Below are 23467 nucleotides of genomic sequence, written 5' to 3'. Positions count from 1 at the left end.
GAAAAGGAGCCTGGAAGTGTGCTCGATGCCAAGCCAGCTCCTGTGGGTTCTGGGAGTCCTCTGGGATGTGTGGTGTTCTGTAAAAGCAAACTGATACTGGCAGGATGGGAGGAATCTATCACTCAAACCCTCACATCCTTCTGACGGTTTCCCTCAAACTCCCTCTTCTAAATCTTGATGACTCCCCTAAGAAAATGCTACTAGAGAACTTTAGCCAAAGACAGGGAAGAGCCTTGAATTCTCAGTTAGGACAGGGGTGGTCAGAGCTCCTCTGGGTTTCAAGCTGCATCAGATGGGAGCATAAAAAAAAAGTACAATGTCTGATTAAGGGGGAAAAATAAGTAAAGAAAAAGAAATGTGTTCATCGTTTCCATTGCTGCTAATTTCACCAGGCTGCTTTTCAAAGATCCTTCTGGGAGTGACAGCTTGCCTGGGGGTCTTTGCTGAGTTAAAGGCATCGTGGAGAAAAGGCTGTCAGTCACTCTGGACTGAAAGGGAAGCCAAAGCAGACCCAAGGAAGATGAGGTCCCAGGCCCGGCAGCCAAGGCACATGGCCCCTGTGCGGGAGGTGCAGAGGGGTAAGCACAGAGCAAGGGACACGTTCCAGTGGCTCCCTCATGTGTCCCAGGGTTGTGCCCAACCACCTCCTAGCCCCGGGAACCCACACTGCTTCCTTAGGAGAACAGACGGTGTGCTTTGTGCAGCCATCAGCAGAAGTGCCAACCTCTCTCCCAGAGCATTTTCATCCTTCTGGCACCCGGGGCAGCTGAACAGTTGGTGGGAGGCATCGGAGCAGTGATAAGGGGCATCTTTTTTCAGACTGACAGCCTAATTCCTCAGAAAGTGTATCTGCTTGCTTCTAATCCCTCTCTCCTTAAATTCATAGTTTTATAGGTTGGTCACCTGCTGCTGCCCACATATTCCCGGGGGATCCACAGCTCCACAAGCAGGAGGGCACAGACTATTAAAGAGGGACTATTTGGGCCAAGATCTACTGTGTCCAACATCTTGGACCTGGCATTCAAGGACAGTGACAGAAGTAATGAACAAATACTTTTCTGTTCATCAGCAGTCTGCTCTTGGCATGGAAAGGCATGGCCAACAGGGAGGCAGATGAAATGTAAAGCCGTGTGGAGGAACACATATGTGGGTTAGGTCACTCAACTGTTCAGTGTTTCTGTGTTCCTTCTACTATTCTCAAACCTATCCACTGCCACCATGCTGGCTCAAACTTCATTGCTTCTTAAGTCCTGGCCTTCCCATGGACTCCTCACTCCTCCTCACCTGTTTCCTTTTCATGGAAAATTATAACCATTCTCCTGCTGATAGATGACAGGCAGGTAGGTAGGTAAGTAGACAGATAGGCAGACAGACAGACAATAAGAGGATACACAGATATATAACAGATGGTAGACTGGATGGATGGATGGATAAGTAGATGATGGGTGGATGTCTATAGGTAGATAAACATATAATAAATTTGATGGATGGATAAATAAATGATAGATTTGATAGACAGACTGACAGATGATAGGTTTGAGAGATAGATAGATAGATGATGGGTGAATGTACAGATACATACATACCTACTCACCTACATATATAACTAGGATGGATGGATGGATGGATGGATGGATGGAAAGATCAAAAGATATGTGACAGATCTGATGGATGGATGGATGGATGGATGGATAAACAGATGATGAGCAGATATATAGATATATGGTGGATTTCATGAACAGATGGACAGACAGAGAGGCAGACTGACTGACAGTGTCTTCTCCATGCACTTAGGATTCAGACCAGAATGTCTGACTTTGATCCACCTGCATGATCTGATCCCTGATCATTGTCCTCTCCCCATCGCCTCTTGCTCTGTGCTCCCATGTTTCCCAGTCCACTGGCCTTACTTTTCACTAACTTACCTTTCATCCTTCCTAATGCAAAGCCATTGTCTAAGCTGACCCCTCACTCTGAATCTCCCCTCTCCACTCCCTCCCCTCAGCCTAAAGAGCTCTTTTGAGTCCCAGCTCCTTGGATGGCAAGGGATACCCTTTCCCCCTCAGGTCAGGCAGGGACACTTGTTAATCCCTGCTCACAGGGCCACACACCTTCCCTTCCAGTGCCACGGAAACTATTTGTTTAATGTGTAAATTTTCTGACAAGACTATGTGACCTCTGAGAGCCACAAGTGGGCCTGAGGCCACTGACCCTTATGTTCTCAGACCCTCGAGCAGCACCTGGTAACTTGTGATGTCCATTCAATACATGCCAGGCCTGGGGCCTGACGCCCTGTAAGGGTCTGGGGACAGAGAAGATGAGGTGGCCACCTCACATACGTAGAACATCCTCTAATAATAATGTCGGTGTGTGCTTACATCAGAGCCATAAGTTCCTAGTATGAACATCCAGCTGGCTGTTGAAAATCCTGTGATAGAGTAAACACTGCTCCTCAGAAAGCCCAAGTCCTTATCCCTAGAGGAAATGCATATCTCAGATTTCCTATGACACCCCCTATTTTAAGCACGTATGCCCCACTTGGAGGCCCTATCCCTACCGATTAAGAACCTGGCAATGGAGCCCCACAGCTTGAGTCTAATCTCACCGCTGCTGCTATCTCTGCTATCTCTCCTCTTCATGTCTTGTGCAAATCTCCCTACTACCTCAGTTTCTTCATCTGTACAGTGGGGTCAGCAACAGCATTTACTTCAGTGCAGACTGTATGAGTGGCTAATCAATACAGGAACACAAGAGAAAACCTGTTATGCTGGAGAACCACTAGAGACCAAAACATTGTCATTCCCATCCCCATTTGGTTAGATGTTACTGTCACTCTACTCATATTTCCAAAGAAATCAATGAAAACTGGATTCATCTATTACTGGTCATCCCAGCCCCGAGCTCCCCCACTTTTTATACCTGTATAATTGAAAAGCAGTGATTTCCTTTTATGTTTTTAATTTAAAAAATTTTTTAATGTTTTTTTTTTTTTGAGAGAGAGAGAGAGAGAGCACGAGTTGTGGAGGGACAGAGAGAGGCAGAGACCAAGAATTGGAAGCAGGCCCCAGGCTCTGAGCTGTCAGCACATAGCCTGACACGGGCCTCGAACCCATGAGCTGTGAGATCATAACCTGAGCTGAAGTCGGATGCCCAAATGACTGAGCCACCCAGGCACCCCAGTGATTTCCTTTAAATTAGCAATTTACCCTCCTCAAAAGGCACCACAGGGGCAACTCTATAATACAACCACCCTTGGCCAAAATCCATGATGCAGAAACTGGACAAAATCTACTTCACACCCCAGGGAGGAGCCTTGTAACACTTACAACTCCCACATTCCAGGGAAGGCGGAAAGTCTAGCGATGATGAAGTGACTCCTAATCGTTTCAACTATCATTTATTAAACACCTAATATATGCCACATACTGTGCTAAGGGCTTTGCATTTGCTGTCTACGCTACTCCTGAGAGTTAGGTATTAGCCTGGGTCACCCTTACAGAGGAGGAAACAAGCTTAGAGACGTTAGACACTGAGTTACCCAGGATCAGACAGTGAGGAGCTGGTGAGCAGGGATTTCCACCAGGCTCTTTCAGACAAATGCCCTCTTAGCTTTAAGCTTTCCAAACAGTCCTGCTGAGAAGTCCTTAAATGCTTCTCAACAGGAATTCTGTCAACCAAAACGTTAAGTTTTAACTTTCCATTGATTCATTTGCTCCTTTGCAAGGGGATCATCTAAGATATATCCAATTACAGACCCATGGTTCAGATAATTTGTGTCACCACCACGAGCTTGACAGAAGTCCAGCTGAAAGCAAATCACTGTGATTTCTTGTGACATTTTCAAAATTCTGAAAATGGTTCTGGGACATCCTTTGTAAACTTGAGGACCACAGTTGAAAAAAAAAAGTCACTGTGAAAAGACCCTGAGATGTACTAGCTCTATGCTGGCATTACTGTTACATTTGATGGTTGGTATCTCTTGACACAAAATTATCCAGTAAATGACTTTAAAAAAATGGAGGTCGGTATACAAGGCTGGGGACCAATCCCAGGCCAGCACCCAAGCTCGTGCAACCAAGGCTGGGTCTCAGCTTCCTCAACGAAGAAAGAGAGAGAGCTCTGTCTGTATCAATTATTCTGGGCATTTCACACAATGATTGTGTTCCCATTCCAAGTTTTAAAGAGCTGAAGTCCTGGAGAGCTGCTTGGAGACAGCTGGCTGCTGTCTTCCCTAGCCATGCAAGTTGCAGAGGAGTCTGGACAAAATCGCCCCCAGCCCCACACCTTATCTTAAAGTGTTGATCTCAATTATCTTTAGAGTACTTTTGAGCTCTGAATGTCTTGAAATCAGAGACCACACACAGAGGGTGTACTAACCAGGGCTCTTTCTAGGGGTTAAGGCATGGGAACTGGATTAACTAATTATATTAAAGGAAAAGTAATGCAGGTGGTAGTGAGTTGAATTGTGCCTCACTCTCCCACATTTCAAAAAAACAAAAAACAAAAAAAAGGTAAGGCCCAGTCCTAACTCCTGGTATTGTGAAGGAGGCTTTCTTAGAGACAGAGTCTTTGCAGATGTAATTAAATCAAGGATCTCCAGATGAGATGATCCCATATTTAGGATAGGCCCTATATTGAGTGAGGGCATCCTTATATAAGAGAAAGGAGGGTGGGTCTGACACACACAGGAAAGCAGGCCTTGTAGAAACAGAAACAGAGGCTGAGGTTACCCTGCCACCAGCCCAAGGACATCTGGAGTGGCTAGGAAATGGGAGAGTCTAGGAAGCATCCTCCTGTAGGACCTTCAAAGGAGCATGGCCCTGCAGACACCTTGACTTCAGATTTCTGAGCTTGCAGAACCATGAAATAATACAGTTGTGGGTTTTAAGTCACCAAGTTTGAGGTAGTTTGTTAGAGCAGCCCAAGGAAAACTAATGTAGAGAGGAAACTTGCATATCGTCTGGGGCACCCCCGGCCATTGCTCTCAGGTGTCACACACTATCTGCCTTGCTCAGCTCTCTCGTGCTCTCTACGCCTTGGTCTCTGCCAGGTTCCCCCCAGGAGGTCACAAGACAGTCATAAGCCACAGCTCAGGGTCTACACCCTACCAGCTTCACAGCCCAGACATATTGTCTTTTTGGCCTGGCTTGGGTACTGCACCCATGTCTGAACCAATCTCTGCATCCAGGAGGAGGCTGTGCTGACTGAGGAGATGAAAGTCTGGCTTCTGCACCTTCCCCTGGTACCAAGAGGTAAAAGGGAGCAGTCAGGGAGACAAGATGCTGGTCTTCTCTCCAAGGCAAACAAAGGGAGTGTAATACGTGACTTATAACATGAAGTATATATTTGCTCTTTGTCTCTCCTTAGACACAGAGCTCCAAAATCCCTTGGAATTTCCTAAGAGATGAAAAAGAAAAAAGTGCCTTGCATGTTAATGAGGTGACCTCTGAACCCCACCTGAGGATGGGGCCGGTTGTCAGGAGAACCAACCTTGTGTTTAGAAGGATGACCTTTTAGTCCCATCCACTTGACCTCTGGGAGGGGAGAAAGGCTGGCGGTTGAGTTCAATTACTAATGGCAATGACTTAACCAATCAGGCCTATCTAATGAAGCCTCCATAAAAGCCACCAAAGATGGGGTTGAGAGAGTTTCGGGGTTGATGAACACTTGGAAAGGGTGGGTGGGTGGCGTGTGGGGGACAGCATGGCAGCTCTGTGCCCTTCCCATGTACTTTACCCTACATACCTCTTCCATCTGACTGTTCCTCAGTTACATCCTTTTATACTAGACCTGTGACCTAGTAAGTGAAATATTTCTCTAAGTTCTGTGAGATGCTATAACAAATTAACCCCAAGAAGGGGTCTGTGGGAGGCTCCCATCTATAACTGGTCACTCAAGTGCAGAGGTGGCATTCCGGACTTGCAATTGGCCTCTGAAGTTGGGGGGGTGTGGGCAGTCATGTGGGACCAAGACCTTAACCTGTGGAATCTGATGCTATATCCAGGCAGACAGTGTCAGAATTGAGTTGAATCAGAAGATACCCAACTGGTGCTGGAGAGCTGCTTGGTGTGAAGCTAAAAAACCCACATATTGCAATTTCCTGGAATCATTTTAGGGGGCAGAGAGGAGACGAGTCAGGAAGGGAGAAAGAAGGGGGTCTCTCCTGCAGACAAGTGTGGTAAGTCTGGGTGGGGCTGAGAAAGGCCCAGAGGAAGGGATGTAGGAAGGAGACAGCACCTGAGGAGTCTCTGAAGCCCTGGGGCCACAGGCATGTGGAATTAGTGAGACAGAAAGAAGCCATCCCTAGAGATCAGGCCTAGAAATGGAATTTCATTCCAACTTCTGCAGCCGTCCCTGCTGTGATTAAGTTTAAGATACAGTGCTTAGAAACTCGAAATGGGCCTTTCTGAAAATCCATTCAAATTTGACAGTTATCAGATGTATTGAAAACAATAGTTTTTGAGAGATTAAAAACAGAGAAAGTTGAATATGCCCGGGCTCTTTCCCCTCCTCATAAACACGGCTTCACAGAATCTGCCCATCCCTAGAGCTTAGCACACCGAGGTGCTTTTAAAATACAATCTGAAACCAAGTGAGTATTTCACAGATGAAAAGGCGTGTGCTTCCCAATCCACGGTATCCTGAAAGGGTGGATTTTAATTTCCTAAAAGACAAAGCCGAGAGAGAGAGAGAAAACGCCTATCTTCGTGCACTTAAGAACTATGATATTACTTAGATGGTGAAGTTTTATTCTGAAAAATGACTGTCAATTATGATTAATATTCTCCTTATAATTAATTCAAAATCTTATTAAAATCAAACTTTTATAACTTTACGTATAACCGTGCTGCCTATGTCAGGATGGAGAATATGCCTTGCCATTAATTTTACCTGTATCATTTCTCAGTTCTCAAAAAAGGCAATAAAAGATACCTCCTTGAAAATCAGCAATGCCGGGCCACCCTCATCTCCATAATGACACAATTTTCAATTCACGCCTCATTTTCATTAATGTTTCTGGCCATAAATTTTTAAGCATATGATAAAAAATTTCTGAAGCGGCATAAAACTAACATGAAGAGAGAGTTCATTAGCATGTGACCCTAATTAGAAATTCCATATTAACTCCCCATTTCTACTTGTGCATAGCCAGTGTCATCACATCTCTATTCTAGACGTGAGTTCACGTTGTTGGGAGGAAATACTCCTTGTGGTTGTTTAATTCTTTGGCTTTATTTTTAAAACGATCCATGTTTTTCCTCTGTTATTGAATAAGTCAACAGACAATTGTATCACACGACGCCTTTTGTGTCACAAATTATCCGGAAGAATTGTGAGAAGGTCCTTGCCCAATGCTTTATTAATGATACCAGATCATAAAAGGGGGGGAAATATGCTGAGTCTGTCTCTTTTCTAATGTTGGGTGATAAAAATGCTACTTCAGGATTCAGAAGGTTAAGTTCTAATGTGTATTTTGAATAGAGTGTGTTGGAATAATTGCCTCATAAAGCAAAGCATTGCCCGCCTGCTAATGGCTGCATAGTGCAGGGCTCAGCAAAGACGGGCAAGCTTACTGGAAAAAATGCTGTGCCTCAACTTTTGTAGCCCTCCCATATTAAGTTAACTTTCCCCTCCCCTTGCTTTTCAAAAAAGGTATAAAATCCCATGACCCGTTCTGCAGCATAGATGAGCTACTGCCTTTAACACTGGTGGGAGCTAGTTTTCAAAGATGTCGCCACCACCCCCCACGATGAACCGTGCACCCCTCTATCTTCAACCCTGATTTATGTCTTCCCATAGTGTGCTTGCGCTGGTCCTACATAATCAGCAGCACATGCTGGAAGTGATGCCACGTGACTTCTGAGGCTAGGTCCTAAGAAGTCTTGCAGCTTTTACTGGAGTCTCTTGAACGTGCACTCTGGAGAAAGTCAAGGGCCATTGAAGGGGTCTGGCCAGTGTGAGACTACCATGCTGTGAGGAAGCCCAAGCTGTCTACACGGTGAGAGGTGCCTGGTCATCTATGAGTTCTTCCAGCTAACCCAGCACAGATGCCACACAAGTAAGAAAAGAAGTCATCTTGGATGCCCAGCCCCTTCCAACCCTCTGATGATTCCATCTCAGCTGTTCTCCGACTGCAACCACAGGAGAGACCCCCAAGCAAGAACTGCCCGGTTGAACCCATTCAACCCATGGGACTAAGAGACGGCACAGAATTGGCTTTCAATAGCAATATTTTGGTAGGATAAAACAGATAGCTAGAATACATCATTCCATCAATTTCAGGCAAGGAAGGGAAACAATGGATTTAAACCACTCATTTCTCTGTCTCTCACATGTGAGCAGAGGCAAGAGTCAAACTGCCCCCATTAGTCCTTGGTCATAAATTCTTCTTCCCCCCACCATCTTTACTCCTCAATTAGAGTCTTCAACTCTATTTATTTAAGAAGAGCACTTAGAAGTCCAGCATGCGGTCTCTTGACAAATGCCGGTGAAACTAGAAGAAAGTCAAGCCTACTCGTTTTTCCTTTGAGGCCACGCTTGACCCAGAAAAAATATCAATGCCAAAGGTTTGGCGGGAGGTGGATAATGAAGGTAGGAGATGACAGGTGAGGAATCCACAGGAAGAACTTCTAAAAACTCATCACTTATCCCCTTGCAGTCACACTCCTCACAGCAAAGGCCCTACTCCTACGACTGTCCCCAAACGCCACAGGTCCTGCCTCCTGCACGATCTCCTATGTATCCTCCCCACCCTGGTCCTCACTTTTTCCATCCATCCCCTGATTTGCCAATTTGGGCAACTCCCTCTTAAACCCTGGCCTCTGCTGCCCTTACTCAAATTTTCCAAAGAAACTGAAGATAACTAACTTGATCTTACAAGTGTCCTCGTCCTCATTAAAAAGGGGGCTTGGGGTAGAGAAAGACGGCAAATGTTCTCTCTTATTGCTGTCACGTGAGGAACAGAATGTAGCAGCCTATGACACCAATATTATGCTGAGACACACAAAAAAGGAGCAAAAAGTGTCCTTTGAAAAAGCAAGCAACAAACAGAGCTAATGCCACAAGATTCACACTTTGCTTAAGTGTGACTATTTTAAAGACCTCTAACCAGTGGGAAGCAGAACAGAAATCTCATAATCAATGAGTCCAGGATGCAGAGGGATGTCTGTGTACATGCATGTGCCTGTGTGTGTGTGTGTGTACCTGTTGTGTGTCTGTGTGCATGCAGGTGTGTGTGCACTGAGTTTAAAGATGAAGGAGGGAAAGAATAATTTATCAATGACTTGGGTATACCTGGGAACTTCTCTCATATTAAATTTTATCCTCATGACAGCCTTGTAAGGTTGGAAATAATTAGCCTTCCTGGCTCTATAAGTGAGGACAGGATTCAGAAAGAAGAGGTGACCTACCCAAGGTTATAAAGCTAGCAAACCACAGAAATGGGGTTTGAACCCCTCCAACTGCCTCCAAATTTGGTTCCTAAATTAGACCATGTTTCCAGATCCTCTGGAGATGCTGATCTCTGGGGCTCAGTCTCACACCTCAGAGTCAGCCTGGGAATCTGTACTTGTAGCCACTCCCCAGATGAACCTGACAGATCTGGGAGAACCACCTTACAAAAGTCCTTCATCTCTGGGCCTCAGTTTCTCCATCTGCACAATGAGGTGGTTGTGGGAAGCTATTCCTAAGGTTCTTGGCAGTTCAAACCATCTAGGTGACAATTAACATTGCATGGGGCAGGGGGCAAAGAGTGAAGACACTAGCAATGTATTCTATCTTAAGTATCATATTTTTATTAAAACAGATAAATGTTTCAACAAAATTATGTCTTAAAAAGAGGTTTGTTCCTGCCTGACAATTTATGGTCATGTAATTTTAAAAATGCCAATCATTAAATACAAAAGAGCGACTCATCTATGCATGCCAGAACTATTAATGGATGGGGGCATGTTATCGCAAATACAAATCAACTGCTCAGATCTTAAAATGCCATAAATAAGCAAGTCTCTATGTCAAAATTGGTGAGATGGCCAGAATCGCTTTGCTGATTTATTACATACCACCTTCATAATCAACACCCTGTTGATCTGCCACTTTCTTTTTACCTAAATATATGAATAACTTTTTGACATCAAAATAAATCATAGCTACTTGATCTAAAATCTAGCTTCAAAAACACCTGCAGAGGTGACTGACACTTTAGGTGTCGTCTGTTATTTTGTGTTAGAGCCTTGTGGACAGAGAAGTTTTATTTCTTCCTTGTCGTCTTTTGAGTGATATGTGGACTTCACTCGATATCTCGTCTCGACTTTGAGTACAACCTATTGGATTGGTAACAAAGTAAACACTTTTATAAATTACAGGTTACTCTTCCATCATAAGAGGGATACAATTCTGAGAAAAGAAAATCTTTACATAAATAATTGTCTTTGGCCACCAATGTGCAGAGACAGATTCAATTAATCCATACAGCCACTATTCCTCTCTGTTGTATCAGGTGCAGACTAGTTTTGATATCTTGATGTTCAAAGCCAAAGCTATAAAATTAATCATTATCCTTTATGTATATAAAGCTGTGTGTGTGCATAAGTGTGCATATTTGTGTATACCTTGTCCAAGGAGAACAGTGTGGTCCACATGTTAAAAGTTATTAAATAATGCTCAGTAGAGCTTGCTAAGATCACCTGACTCAGAGGATTCTGATTTATTTTTGTTCTACTTGTTTAAACTTAAGTAACTCCATTTGCAGGAGCACCATGAAAACAAAAGTCTGAAGCACTGGACATACAAACCCAGCTTAGCAAGGTAAAAAGGAATAATTGTAGTTATTTTTCTCCAATTAAAAGAGGCACACACCTTCATTTGGAAGGACTTCAATTTTTTTTTTTTTTTTTTTTTTTTTTTTTTTTTTTTTAGGATTTTTTGGCTTGGGTTCTCCACCTACAGAATGTAAATAATAATGCCTAAAAGACATGGCCAGGTTAGGGGAGGATGTATAATTCAACCCATGCTGCTTTTTCAGAATTTAATTTCCAAACAGTCTAACTTCACTACTCTGACAAAAGTGGGACTTTACTTTTTTGCACATGTAAATTAAGAGAAGTTTTTGCAGACACCTGCAGGGATCAGGAGAACTTTTACCTTTAGGCTGCTCTTTTAGAATCAGAAATCTACAGAAGTGAAAGCAGAGGCTCTGTTCTCTCCTATAAAGACAGCGGGGAAGGATTTCTCTATCAGAGGTGCTGTGTGGATCCCTGACGACAGCTATGTGCTCTGCATAGTACATCTGGGGAAATGGCTGCCTCCCTGATTCCATGGGGTGGAAGTGACACTGCATGTAAGACATCTGACTAAGTTTTCCCTCCTTTCATCTCTCACCATGATAGAGACCATGTAGAGAGATGGCAGAGAGAGAGAGAGAGAGAGAGAGAGAGAGAGAGAGACCTGAAGAGTCCCAGTTATTCTAGCTCTGCTATAGACTGAATATTTGAGTTCCGGGAACTTCTTGTGTTGAAACAGAACCCTCAGTGTGCTGGTATTTGGAGGTGGAGCCTTTGGGGGAGGTGATTACATCATGAGAGCAGAGCCTTCAGGAATGGGATTAAAGCCCTTATCAAAAGAGGCCCCAGGAGGGCCTGGGTGGCTCAATTGGTTAGGTCCCTGACTTTGGCTCAGGTCTGTGCTGACAGCTCAGAGACTGGAGCCTGCTTTGGATTCTGAGTCTCCCTTTCTCTCTGCCCTTCCCCCATTCATGTGCGCTCTCTCACGCTCTGTGTCTCTCTCTCTCTCAAAAATAAATAAACATTTAAAAAAAATAAGAGGCCCCAGAGGACCTCCTCACCCCTTCTTCCACGCAAGGACGCAGTGCAAGGATGCGTATGAACCAGAAAGTATGTTCTAACCAGGCCCCAAATTTATTGGCACCTTGATCTTGGACTTCCCAGACTTTACAACTGTAAGAAATATATTCCTGGGGTGCCTGGGTGGCAAAAAGTAGGTTCTAACCAGGCACCAAATTTATCGGCACCTTGATCTTGGACTTCCCAGACTTTACAACTATAAGAAATATATTCCTGGGGCACCTGGATGGCTCAGTCGGTTAAGCGTCCAACTTCAGCTCAGGTCATGATCCTACAGTTCGTGGGTTCGAGCCCCTCATCCGGCTCTATGCTGACAGCTCAGAGCCTGGAGCCTGCTTCAGATTCTGTGTCTCCCTCTCTCTCTCTACCCCTCCCCAACTCCTGCTCTCTTTCTCTCTCAAAATTAAACATTAAAAACATTAAAAAAAAAAAGAAAAGAAAAGAAATACATTCCTGTGGTTTATAAGCCACTCACTCTACGGTATTTTTGATAGCAGCCTAAATATACCCACATGAACTCCTATTCTTTGAGTCCTCCAGCCCAGAGATGTGAGTGAGGAAGTCTTCAAAACAACCCCAGGCCCAGCTCTCTGGAAGCACACCAAAAGCCCTGAGTAAGAAGTGCCTACCTGCACTCACACAGTTGCCAGATTCTTGAGCAAAATAAGTGAATGCTATTATTTTAAGCTACTGCATTACAGCTGTGTGTTAGGCAGCTGCAATTAGCTGGAACACCCCAGAATAATGAAAGATCACCCCAGTTTCCGGCCCACAGGTGGCCGAGCAGAACCCCTCAGAAAGTGAGTGACTTCACAAAGAGCTGAGATAGGTGCTAGACCTACTAATACCTGTTGTGATAGAGACCTTCTGTCCCAGGACTGGATGAAAGTCATGTACCCATGTTTCACGGTGCCATGTCTCTTTCCTTTCCTGTGCAATAGCAGCTGACCAGGGTAGTTCCCCCAGATCACCCTCTCTCCTCATTCATCAAATAAACCTACGCCTTGCCTCTTTCTTCATCACGGGAGAGATCCAGACCTTCTACACAAGGCACACAGCACCTGGGTGTATTCATCTGGCCCTTGAACAATGTGGATTTTTTACAATAAATACAGTACAGCACCGTAAATGTGTTTCCTCTTCCTTATGATTCTCTTAGTGTTTTATTTTCTCCAGCTGACTCTACTGTAAGAATATAGTATATAATACATATAACATACAAGATACGTATTAATAGATGGTTTGTGTTATTGGTAACGCTCTGGTCAACAACAGGTGAGTGGTAGTTAAGATCTGGGGGAGTTGAAAGTTATACTTGGATTTTAGACTGTGCAGGTCAGCGTCCCTAGTTCCCATGTCAAAGTCCTGAGTTACTATCCTTGTTCTCAGTATGAATACCATTAGTGAGTAGTGGGTTCTGTGTGGTAAGTGGGAGACAGGCATCTAGACAAATAAATGTGATTCAATGGGTTAATATGATTAGATGGAGTTGTGATATATAGAAGAGCATGTGGTTCTGCTTAGGGAAAAGTGGGTGTTCAGGGAAAACTACCAAAACAGAAAACAGAGCCAGATTTAAAGAAAGAATAGTTCAGCAGGCAGAAGGGGTAAGAATGACATTCTGTCCAGGTATGGCCTGAACACAAGCACAAGAATGCAGAAAGGAATTAGAAAATCCCAGTATTAGAGATTCAACTGTGTCCCCCCAAAGTTCATGTTGAAGCCCTAACCCCCAACCTGACTGTATTTGGAAACAGGGTGTTTACGGAGGTAATTAAGGATAAGTGAGGTCATAGGGTGGGGCCCTAATTCCATAGGACCAATGTTCTTATAAGAAAAGAAATAGGGGCACCTGGGTGGTTCAGCTGGTTAAGCATCTGACTATGGCTCAGGTCATGATTTCAGGGTTCATGGGTTCAAGCCCCTCATCAGGCTCTGTGCTGACAGCTCAGAGGCTGAGGTCTGCTTCAGATTCTGTGTCTCCCTCTCTCTCTGCCCCTCCCCTGCTCACACTCACTCTCTCTCTCTCTCTCTCTCTCTCTCTTTAAAAAGTAAATAAACATTAAAAACACTAAAAAGAAAAGGTATTTCCTCTTCTGGATTGTAAGGACATTTTCTCCTCCATAGAGAAGCCAACAACACAAATGGAGGATAGAGAAAGGGGTACCTAATCACATTGTGACATCTATTTACCATTCCTCCATATGTACATATACTTATATATAGGTGTCAATATTTGTGCTTAAGGTATATGTTGGTTTCCTACTTCTTAATGATACTTAGTCTAGAGATGACAGGAAATACTGCGCAGATTTCTCCCTTTCTCTCTCAGCAGGTTTACACCTTATGACAGGTTTAAACATAAATTTTCCACCTTCCTTCCTCTCACCTTATCATGCCCATGTGAGACATTGCTAATCAACCCCTGGACAATTGCCCACTGAGCCTCCCTACCCTTATTTCTCAACAGAGTACTGGAAGCAGCCACTACTCATCAATCAGATTGGGCCCTCCAGAAGAAACTCTTTTGCCCTGCCTGCATCATTCCAGTCTTTCCATGCTGGCTTCCTGACTGTCAGTCTCCAAAGTAAATGGGTGGCTTCCTTAAAAGGAAAAGGCACCTGGCAGGGGGAGGTTAGATATTGTTTCCAACACCTGGCTTCACAGTGAGAAAGCACATGTGTATTTTTTATTGGTTCGTGATCTATTCCCTCTCAAACCCCCAGGAAATTGGGGTTTAGAGAAGTAATATAGCTTGCTGCAGGGGACAGTGACAGAGTGAAATTCAAATCCAGTTCTGTCTGGTTCCAAGAAGGTTTTCATTCCTCAAAGGCAAGCAGCAGCTAGCCAAGAGAAAAGACAATGAGGATCCAGGGCCATTCGTGTATGAGAGGATCCTTCCCATCTCACATCTCCTTCTGCTTTCTTTAAATGTGTCCCTTCATCCTTCCTAGAACATATGTTCCCAGCTGGTTGAAATAAGGCCAGTTGAAGAGAGACACTCCTTTCCCCCATCTGTCCCATCTCTTAGGGAACCAGTGAGAGTGATTAAGATTTAAAGTCTCGGGCTGCAAACTCACACTCAGGTGTCCCTGTAATCTTACCTTTTAAAGACAGTTACATCTCATCCCACCAGTGGGAAGGGTGACCTTACTTCAAAATAAAGGCAAAAAATGGAAAAAAAATAAATAAACAGGAAAGAGAGACTTCGATTCAGCATTTTGGCCAATTCCTAAAAGACAGCCAGAGAGCTGGTGCACAGTCTTAACCTCTGTCCTCCACATGAGGAATGCCACTCACCGGTGGCATTTATTGAAACTCCATGTGCCAGGAAATGTGTAAAGAGTTTAACAGACACTATCTTGTTAAATCCCTGAAATCATTCTCTAAATGGGCACTGACATCATTGTCTGGCATGAGGAGCTTAAGGCAAAAAAAAAAAAAAAAAAAAGTTAAATCACTTGCTCAAGGCAACACAACTAAGAAATGACAGTCTGGAATCCAAACACAACTCAAGGGGCTTCAAAACGCAAATTCAAATAATCACTTTTAAGGTTTCTGAAGACCAGGTTTCAACTGTAAGGAGCCTAGAGGGAGGAAGGTTTTCAGGAAGCATCAGTGGGGTGGGGGAAATAAAACAGGGAGGGAAGGCAGGCTGTTCAAAGTCCATTAGGAAGCCAGTTGACAATGTGGGTGGAGCTTACTTCCATCACAGAACTCAGGGAGTAAGAGAACAATGCAGGCTTTACAGCAAGGGTAAGCAATAGAGGGCTGGTATAAGGCCAGCCAGCCAAATCTGGCCCACTGGTGGGTTTTGTCAATAAAGTTTTATTGGAACACACCCATGCCTCTATGTTATTGTCCCTGGCTGTTTTCCTGTTACCACGGCAGAGGTGAATAGTTACATCAGAGACCATATGGCTCCCTAAAATATTGGCTATATTTTGTCTTTTAACATAAAATACTTACCATCTCAAGTTATCCCACCTGAGAGGCAAGGAAGCTGGGATATTTGTATACCAAATCCTGAGTCATGCATTAAAGACTATTGGGCAGGGGTGCTCTAATTCCTTCCAACCTAATGTTTGTGTGGGCAGAACCAGCTCCAGAGACTCCAAAAAAAACTTCAAACTGAAAGACACATGTAGAAGTCAAGACAGATTGTCTTGAAATGGTAAATGCCCATCCCCATGGGGAGTGGGGCAGGGTAGCCACTAGCGGCCTTTGTTCCAAAAGCAAACTTGTAAGTTGCAAGCTGGTCGCCCGTAAGCCACAGATTTGAATTAGTTTGACCATACTGTTTTCCAAAACTGTGAATCAGTAGAGTTCCCATTTTAAAATCCCAAATATTCAGCTTTTCTTAAAAAAAATCAGAAAATGTGGCACCACTGGGCCTCTATTCCTCTATGGCCATTTAGAAACGGCATACATTGCCGGGTCATTACCACATTCCCAGCTTTGACAGATTATATTAACTGCATGGCCCTAGGTAAACTTCTGCGTTTGAGACCTCTGGTGTGCAGATTATCACCATCATAACAGGCTAAGAGAGGTTACATGACTTGCCCAAGGACATGTGACAAGTAAGGGGCTAAGCTGGAACTTTGCTGCCAATTTGCTTTCCTAAGCAGTCTGAGGTCATAGCTCCCTTTTGTCCAGACTCTCATCCCTATGTACTACACCCCCACCTCTGCATGACCCCAGTAAAAGATCTCTGGGTGCAGAGTTGGCCTCTGCTCTGTCCTCACAAAGCCTGAATAATGCATTAGAGAACATGGGATGCAGAATGTTAAGATAAGAATAAATACTGCTAAAAGTCATGACCCTTTCACCCAAGAGGAGCAAAGAGCACTCAATACAGCAGTCAGTCTTCATTCTTATGGACAGGAGAGCTGAGAGCTGCAAATTCACCCCGTCCCTCCCCAGGAATCAGCCACCACCAATCAATTGGAGTTGCTAATTGGATTCTGACAAATCATATTCAAAGCCCTCTATCTCTCAGGGTTTTCTCCAGTCTGCACGGATGAGATGCTCCCGTGCAAGGGGGCCATGGGGCTAGCAATTTATCCAAGTATACAAAAGGGCAGAGAGGTTGCACAGGAAACCACAGACGGCCTAAGCCAGAGAAACAGTCTGGGCTCTTGCACTCTTGGACTGGAATGTATAGCCAGAACTCCTAGAAAAAATGGACAGTGGCTTAAGATTTTGTCTGAGGTCTAGGAAACCCAGGCTCTTAATGCACACATTTCCCAAGAGAAGATCTTCAAAATACACCAGAACCTGATCACTTACTATGCTTCTACTGCTGCCATATGGTCCAAGACATCATTACCTATAAGGATGTGAGAGAAACAAAGTGGCCCGAAATAGAGCTTAAAACAGCTCTGACCTGATCGATAGATTTGGGGCTCCAGTAGAATAAAATGCTCTGCAGGGATGTCCCACATTAAGGTAAAAGGACTAGCCTTTTTGTACCTGGATAGGCACTGACTGTCAATTGTCCCCCCTATCAGGATTGTGTAACCTCTTAGGCAAAGCAGGTCAAAACTATTTGGTCAAGGGCAGGGCTATGAAGAGGGGGCAGCTGGAAACCATTAGCAAGCAACAAGCATAGCAGCTGGGGGATGGGCACAGGAGCTCAGTCAAGGGGATCTGAACACCAACAGCATCTAGCATAAGGGATCTCACTTCCAGCTCCCTCCGTCGGGTCCCGGTAAGAAGAGCCATGGGGAATCCAGTTTGTTCATCCATTAAATGTGTCATGAAAGGTACATGGTGATTCTGAGCTTCCATTGTGAACCCTGACAGAAACCTAGAATGGTGAGCTTTGACAGGCTTCTAATTGTTAGCGCCATTCAATGCCCACCCAAACAGACTGCCCTCCTCAATCCAACGATCTCTGATAGTGACTGGGAGACCATATATAATGACTATAGAAAACTGTTTTCCTGGGGCACCTAGGTGGCTCAGTTAAGCATCCGATTTTAGCTCAGGTCATGATCTCACCATTCGTGAGTTCAAGCCCCACATCCAGTTCTGTGCTGACAGCTCAGAGCCTGGAGCCTGCTTCAAATTCTGTCTCTCTCTCTCTCTCTCTCTCTCTCTCTGCCCCTCCCCCGCTCGTTCTCGTTCTGTCTCTCTCTAAAATAAACATTAAAAGAATTGTTTTCCTGCTAGAGAATCTTTGCCGAGACAGTCCCTAACTGTTGTGTCATCAGAGACTCCCTAGTTTCAAGTACGCATGTAATTCAGACAATACCCGAGCCTTCTCTTTATCCCATGCAGCCTTCAACTCTATCCTAGCATACCCCCTACCCTCACATGTCCACTGTATCTTGTTCACCGAAGAGCATGCCTTCATCTATTCTTGCCTGCATGGTGCTTCCATGTCAGCGTGATAAAAGTGACAGTTTCACTTCACAGCTGCATCTCCTAGGAGACAGGGATGCTGACAGTCAGCAGTATTAAAGCACATCCTGATCTGTCAGACCCTCCTTCTACACAGTGAGCGTAGGTTCATCAGCCTTTGCTCTCTGTGTACAGTTACTACTTTTCTCAGACCTACCAGACCAAAGTCATTTTTCTACATCCATCCACCCTTTTCTCATGAGAAATACCTCCAAGACAGATCCACTTTATAGAAAAACTCATCCTTAGAACACCTGCTGGTGGTTGGGAGGGGGAGTGGTGTCACTGAGCAGGCAGGAAATTTCTTGCTGAAATTTCAAGTCTCATGGGGGCCAGGAGCAAAAACCTTCAAGAAATTCATGAGCACAGTCCCCTACTGGCAAGGGAGAAATGGCCGAAAGTTGATGATGCTTCTGCTGTACGATAAAGAATTTTCACACATGGTTAAAATGAAGGGCTCCTTAATTTTACAAGTGAGAAAAGTGAGGTTCCACATGCTGAGTTTCTGGCTGAAAGTGACACAAATTAAAATTAATTAATTAAAGCCCATTTGAACCCAGATCTGTCTGGTTCCATAAAGTGGGAACTTCATATTATACTCTGTTCCTTCAAATAATGGTGGGTCCACTGATCAGAGAGCCACCACAGACACCCTTCAAAAGACAGAAGACAAAAGAAAAAAGAAAGGATAGGAGAAATGCATATAATGAGATGACATTTCAAAGAGGATTTGATTATTGATACGTGCATGCCTGCGCGCGCGCACACACACACACACACACACACACACACACAAGTCCCTGAATATCCAATTTTTTTTGGTTCTCTCCAAGAGAATGGATTAGATTTAAGGAAATTTCATTAAAGGTTCAAAGAATTATTCTTCCTCTCATCAATATTTACCTGAACCATCATTATCATCACAAGCTCATCAGCTTTTGCTGTGTGGACAGAGAGGAGATTAGGGAAGCTTTAGCTGGTCCTGAATCATTACGACCTGGGAATTATCTGAGGGGAAATGGGCACTGCGTCTGAGCCTTTGCTTTGAAAGATCTCATAAATTTCAGGTTGGTCACAGAAACTACAGCAGTCCCTTCCCGAAGGGGCAGCAAATGGGACCCCACACTCAAGCCCCTTTCCTTGCTCCACCTTTTAATTTTTTTTAATGTTTATTTAAATTTGAGAGAGAGACACACACACAGAGCATGAGCGGGGAAGGAGGAGCAATGAGAGAGAGAGACACAGAATCTGAAGCAGGCTCCAGACACTGAGCTGTCAGCACAGAGCCTGATGTGGAGCTCGAACCCTCCAACTGTGAGATCATGACCTGAGCTGAAGTCGGACACCTAACCGACTGAGCCACCCAGGCTCCCCATCCTTGTTCTACCTTTAAAAAAATTGCTATAGAGGGTATAAATTATGCAAACTTTAAATATTACCCATGCCATTTTTACTGTCTCATTTAAACACGAGTTTTGATTAAATAATATATTTATGGAGTGGAATTCAGTAATAGACAGTAAATTACTGGGAGCCGTGACGCTTATCTTCCATCATCTATATGAAATCCTCTTAATGAAAAACTCTGAAACTTGGTTAAAATTCCATGCAGAGCATACTGGTTAACCTAGATAAAGACTGATGTTTACGATATATATAGTAAACATCTGTTTTATACATTTATAAAAGAAGCTAAGTAAAACTTTGGGCCCAGTTCTACATTATTTGTGACTCTAGGTAATTTATTTGTTGTCACTTCAAACAAAATTGGTCCAAAATAATGACTCATGTTACATTCAAGACTGGAATATTTGTTTGAGAAGGGAAGACAACAGCTATGGTTTTCATATATCAAATTTCAAAATGTAATAGTTAAAATTTATTTCTCTCCCCTGGAAAGAGTATGCGGGTGGTAAGGAAGCCCCGAGTCTCATTTCAGATATACAGTTAACAGTGTGACATTGGCAGGTGGCTAACTTTTTCTGGGTCACTGTTTCTTCAGCAGGTAAGATGGCAGGAAAGAGACAAAATCTAGTCTAATGCTAGTGTTCCAGAGCTCACCACATGTCAAGGTAACTTCCAAGAAAAGTCACTATGAGAATAGTTACAGCACATTCCAGGACAAAAATCTTTATTCCCCAATTCTTTTTTTAAAAAAGTTTTTATTTATGTAAATAATCTCTACACACAACATAGGGCTTGAACTCATGACCCTGAGGTCAAGAGTCACATGGCTCTACCAACTGAGCCAGCCAGGTACCCTTCCATTCTCTATTTCTTGTTTTCCATCCCAGAGGAAGCTCTAAAACACACAACTGAATATTCCCACATAAGCAACCCCAATGAATACCCACATGTAACCAGAAGAAACCAGAAAGGAAACAAAACCCCACTGAGTGTCTGGTAATGCTAGGAAGGTAGGCATTTTCATTTTCTCTTTACCTCTCATTTCTTCATTTCTCCTTACCTCTCTTTACCAGATCATGGGTGAGGCTCAGAGAGTTTAGGTGCCAAGAACAAAACCAATGACAAGAACAGAAACAATCACAGTAGTAGCAGTAATGTTCTAAAAGCTTTCTTGGTTTAACCCTTGTGATGACTCTATGATGTGGAGTGAGCAATCATTTGCATTTAACTCATGAGGATGCCACAGAAGAGAACAACTAACCTAGTGTCTGGGGATCCATGGCTGCTCTAATGGAGGTGTTCATCATTACAGAAAAGGAGGGAGACATACTTTATTCCTTTAGTTTGTGTATCACCCTGTCTCTGCCCAGATTCGTGCTGGATATGTACACAAGAAATATACATATCATAAGCAAAGCTAGGGAGCAAGCCGAACACTGGCCATATAGGGAGCTCAGGAAAAGACAAGGTCCTCTAAAATGATCTAAGAAGGTACTAAACTCTGGGCAGAAACTAGGTAAGAGAAGGTCCCTGGATATTCCACAGGTAAAAGTATGTGTCCCCAAACTCGGCAATTGTGTGTGGTGAACTCCTGGTGATAAGAGTAAGTAAGTAAGTAAGTAAGTAAGTAAGTAAGTAGTGATGACTTAGACTGCTGTGGTGCTTTTAAAACGTTTTCATGGAGTGGCGCCTGGGTGGCTCAATTGGTTAAGTGTCTGACTTCAGCTCAGGTCATGATCTCACAGTTTGTGGGTTCGAACCCCATGTTGGAATCTGTGCTGACAGCTCAGAGCCTGGAGCCTGCTTCAGATTCTGTGTCTCCCTCTCTCTCTGCCCCTCCCCTGTTTGCACTGTCTCAGAAAAAATTAAATAAACATTAAACATTTTTTAATGTTTTCATAGAAAGCCCTTATATGTATATTATTTGAGGAATAATAAATTTGCTCCATCCTGAAATCCATCTCTAATTGATTGGTGGTGACTGCTATAAGCAGTGTCAGGCAAATGACTATCTAATTAATTAAGCTACATTCATGCTCAATAAGGAGGAGAAATAATCTATGAGTGATATCTGCCATGAGTGCAGAAAAGCACCCAGGGGTCCCATAGGTGCAAATCCTGCCTGTGATGCTCAGAGTGACTCTGAGAAGGACACAGGACAGGCAATATCAATTGCCATATTACAGCAATGAAAACCTGAAGTCCAAAGACAAAATGCTTTGCACGTGGAGTTAGTGAAAAAGTTTTGAAATGGTGTAGATGCTCTAATTATTAATCCACTCTTTCCACTGTCTTCTGACTCCAGAACTATGAAACTCCAAACAATGAGAACAAGGCAGAGTTTAAATTTATTGTGGAAGCTTTGGTCTTCAAAGACTTGAAGCTGGGTGTTAAAAGCGGTTGACTGTCCCTAATGGGTCCATCATAGCCTATGAAGTGGATTTAGAAGGAGGCAAATATGACTAGTCCATGTGCCAATAATATATAAAAAGCAAAGGTCACAGCTACTCACTCAGGTCAGAACCTGACAATATACAGTTCATGGGAAGACAGCATATGCTTGGAATTATTTCCAAAAATGTGGACAAACTCAGTCATTTTCAGACCAGGTAGATATCTGTAAAGAAACATCCCATTTGAGTGTACACACACTTAGCATTTTTATGATGGATTTGTCACCAGCTATATTTATCTATAGGTGTTATTAATATAGATATTTGCAACCAACCTGGGATGTATGGGACAATTAGCTAACCTGGGCATTAAATTACATTTCTGCCCTAGAGAAGTGAATCCACAAACTTTTTTGTGTGTGTTTATTTATTTTGAGGGGGAGAGGGGCAGAGAGAGAGAGAGAGAGAGAGAGAAAGAGAATCCCAAGCAGGCTCCACACTGTCAGTGCAGAGCCTGATGCGGGGCTCAATGCCATGAACCGTGAGATCATGACCTGAGCCAAAATTAAGAGTTGGACGCTTAACTGACTGAGCCACGCAGGCGCCCCCACAAACTTTTTAATACTAAATGTAAATAGTTCAAGAGCCCATATATAGATTCCTTTTTCAAGGTGTTTAAGCAGCTTCTTCAAACAAGTAAGTCAACAGAAGCTGTCCTCAATAGCTCTGTTGCTCTCAGTATCTCTAGTGGTCTCATCATTACTACCAGCCACCCCCCATTTCCGCAGATAAGTGAACAGTCAACGCTCCACAACTCCAAAACAGTAAGGCCCATATTAACGAGGCTTTCCTATAAGAAATCCAATGTACTTTTTATGACGTCTACCAGCCAAATTGGTTAGATATTTCATCAAGAAATCTCCATGTTAGCTTCAAGGAAATATCTCGTATGTGTGGTGGTTGTGGGGGAGGGTAGTGAATGAGAGAAAGACACCAGGTTAGCCATGAGTCGGCAATGGCTGAATCTGGGTGACGCATACGTGGGGATTCATTATGTACTATTCTGTATTTTTTTTCATAGATGTAATTGAAATTTTCCACAATAAAAGTTTAGAAAAATATCATTATTTCACTAACATTTAAAAGGTAACATTATTGGCTGGTAAATCTTAAAAGTTTCAGAGATCAGCTTAAAATCAACTCTACCACCTTTTCTGGTCATTACATGCTTTAAAGGGGCAATGTTCTTATCAGCTTTGCATTATCAATATAGCATGGAATTAAGAATTTAGCAATGAGAGATTCATATCCTATCTGTAGCTGTGTGGTTTTTGTTTTTTTAATTATTAATTTGACATTATCCTAAGACTTCATTTCTGTATCTATGAAATGGGGGTA

This window comes from Panthera uncia, chromosome E3 (assembly GCF_023721935.1).
Source record: "Panthera uncia isolate 11264 chromosome E3, Puncia_PCG_1.0, whole genome shotgun sequence".
Taxonomy (NCBI): Eukaryota; Metazoa; Chordata; class Mammalia; order Carnivora; family Felidae; genus Panthera; species Panthera uncia.
The sequence above is the reverse complement of the archived record's forward strand: the minus strand, read 5'-3'. Positions refer to the sequence as shown.